At 55.1% G+C, this 3,133-nt stretch overlaps 1 protein-coding gene across 1 annotated transcript in view; it reads right to left on the bottom strand.

The window, feature by feature from the left end:
- Positions 1–3,133, bottom strand: part of LOC104618678 (neuritin-like) — a gene marked incomplete at its 5' end in the record, with an annotated part of 3,994 nt that overhangs the window by 428 nt on the left and 433 nt on the right. The window lies entirely within an intron of this gene.

Here is a 3,133-nt window from a genome sequence, read left to right as displayed (position 1 = left end):
CCCCCCCCCCCCGCTTCTGGAAGTCAATAAAAATCCATTATTTTCTATCAACAAATGTCTCTGTCACCGAGCACTCTGAGTGTCTAAAACAGGCTGCAAACAAAGGTTCAGCACAGTTCATTCATAGCTTTCTACAAGCTGAGTCAAGCTGGACCAGGCTGGGCCATGTCCCTGACCAGGCATAGGGAGGACAAGAATGGGCATCCCTGCCTGATGGTTTTTTTTTGGATGCTGAGTGTCTGAGCATAGTGGAGTATTAGACTCCATGTCAGACTCCCCAAAGGCTGCTGTAGGTGCTGCGATGGGGAGGGCACCTGCAGCCTGGCAGGTTGCTGTGTGCACGCTAGTGTGTCCATAAGTCCCAGGCGCCTGAATTCACTGGCAAGGTCTCTGGTTTGTAGGTGCAAACACACAAAAGAAAACAGGAAGAGCCCGAAAATCTCAGCAAATGCCATGGGCCATCCTCTCCTCTGGAAGTGGATCCTCTCCAAAACAAAAACTTGCCCAAGGGACAGATAAGCCTCTACACATGCTTGCCACTAACCTTCCCCCCAGGACTTCTTTCAAACAGAGTTTCTTTTACCTGAAGAGAGCTTCACAAAACCATTTTGTATTGCAGCTTCTCTGAAGCAATGCATGTCCTGGCACTAGACACTGGGGCAAGGCAGGGACCAGCCAGCTCCCCAGCCTCTGCCAGCCCACAGCACCTAACGACTCGCACCCCGAGGCACCCTCCTGCCCTCCCCACCTCATCAGTTTTGCTGTCCCAGGTCAGCTGGGGCTGGGCACCACCTCCAGGCCATAATTTACCTGCCAGCTGGAGGCTGCCTAGAGGACAGGAGCAATTGCTCTGCCACCTTCCCCATCCCACCAGGACACAAGGCACATGTGCCAGCCCTCGGGAAGGAGATGCAGCCCAGCCGGCCGAGCAAGGACCCTGCACACAGGAAAGGGGCAGCTTGGTTTTGTTCAAGCGTGCTGTGCTAGAGAGGACACCTTGTGCAGAGGACGTGAGCACTCTACTTAGTTTTCCTACCAGGGCTTACATGAGAACGCCAGCTGTGAGGGAGTTCATTAAACAGAGTCACTGTGGCAGAATAAATGTCCCCAGCTAATGAGAAAAGCTGGTGCCAACCCAGGTAACCTCCCGCGCTCACTCCCACGCTGCAGCGGCAGCAGAAGGCAGCTCTGCCAGGCAAGAGTTAAACCTGGCCCGTGTCTTGGGGCAAAGGATGGTGGAGGGGGATGACGGCTCCTGCCTGGTTCTGCTTTCAGCTGGGATGGCAATTCCCAGTGTTTCACCCTTGGCAGCCTCCATCTGCTCAGCCAGGCTGGCTGCTGTCAAGCCACTTGTGCAGACCAGCTCCTGGGCAGCACTGCACACGCAGGAGCCGAGATGCCACCACCCCCGTGCCGGCTCCCAGCCGTCCATCTGGGACGTGAGGTCCATCCCTCACCCTCACTCCCGGAGAGGGGACCATGGCATCAGGAAAGCAGACAGCAGCAGAGAAGGCTGAGGGTTAAAAGCCAATAATTCAGAAATATTTCCTGGCAGGAAGCCAGGACATCATCAGCTTTTTCCTCCAGCCTCGGCAAACCCAGCTAGCTGTGCAGCGGGACCAGCAGAAGCTGGCACATCTCAAAGTGCAGAGCCCCAGCCCTGACAGCGGGGAAGGTCCCAGGACCTGTCCTGTGATGGTTAGTGCCCCAGAGCCTGTAAAAAAAAACCTTGTCTCACACATTTCCCATGAGTTTCAGCAGAGGAATCACTCCTCCGGCAGTCAATCACAGCACGTGCTGGGCTGCGTGCTCAGTTGTTTTCTTAATACCAAGAAGCCACATGTTCAAAAAAAGTATGTATTACAGCCCAAAGTAGAGCAGTTCCTGTTTCAACCCAGCCTTCAGCCTCATCTGAGAGAGGATTTTCATCCTGAGCTAGGCTGTCCCATGGAGAAGGGGGAAGAAAAAGCAGGTCACAGCCAACCTCTCCTTCGGCATGTTTGCTGGCAGGGGAATGCATAGACAAAATAATTTTTTTTTTTTTTTTTTAAATAGGGGGGTAGTTAGTTTTCCATTCTCCTTAAGCAAAAGATTTTTGTTGAAGTGTTTTCCATTTCGGGCAACAACCAGAGTTAGCTATTTCAGCTGGGGCAGGTGGGAGGGCTGAGTACCCTCTGCTTGCCTCAGCGGCAGCAACAACTCCTTGTCCCAGCTTGTTGAGAGCCCGACCTGCCTCCACTGACTGCCCCGTGCTGGTGCCCACCGCCCTGCTGCAGCCCTGACAGATGCCAGCCAGCTGTGCTGGCACGGTGGGGCAGGTCCCAGGGCCTCCAGCTCGCCACCAAGGGCGATAACTTCTCCTAAGGGGCCTTGCCCTGGCAAGTTTCCACTTCCAACTTTAATCGTTGTCTGCATTTCCTTACAACTCCTTTTCAGTCCCCAGAGCTCACTGCTGGGGACATAGAGCTGCCTCCATTTATCTCTGCAAACATTTAATTTCCACCCTTTGCTTGCACACACCCCCCCCCTTCTGCTCATTTTCTTTTTTAAGCAAACCTTTCTCCAAACCCACCCAGCACCACACCCCATTACTCAACTCTTCTAGTATTATTTCAGTCCTGCTAAAGTTAACGTCCTCCCAACACCATCACCTTGGGGCACTCACTACAAACTCACAAAAACCAGGGGTGGAGCAAATTCAAGGCAGAAGGACGAAGGGTCTCCCGGCGGCAGAAAGCTTGGCTCGGGCAGCAGGATCCAACCCGAGGCCGGGTGCAGGCGGCTCCGGGCAGCGCTGGGGCAGCCCGGCCACGTGCGAGTCGCTGGCTGAAACCCGGGTGTCCAGGGGAGCCCTTCCCGGTGGGCAGAGGGATTGGGTCCCACGAGCCCCATGCCTCCCAGCTGTGGGCGTGCAGGGGGTCACAGGGCAAGTCCTGGGGGATGGAGCTTTTGCTAAGGGCCAGGGATGCAAACTCTGGCTGGAGCCACACGCTGGATAGATGGACAGATGGATGGATGGAGCTCACTGGGTCTGTCTGAAATTGGAGCAAGGTGGGAGCATGTGTGCATGCACCGGCAGGATCCAGGAGTGCGGCAGAAGACAGTTCAGACAGCAGCACCCAGCTCGCGGGCA

Source organism: Phaethon lepturus, unplaced genomic scaffold (assembly GCF_000687285.1).
Source record: "Phaethon lepturus isolate BGI_N335 unplaced genomic scaffold, ASM68728v1 scaffold48843, whole genome shotgun sequence".
Taxonomy (NCBI): domain Eukaryota; kingdom Metazoa; phylum Chordata; class Aves; order Phaethontiformes; family Phaethontidae; genus Phaethon; species Phaethon lepturus.
The sequence above is the reverse complement of the archived record's forward strand: the minus strand, read 5'-3'. Positions and strand labels throughout refer to the sequence as shown.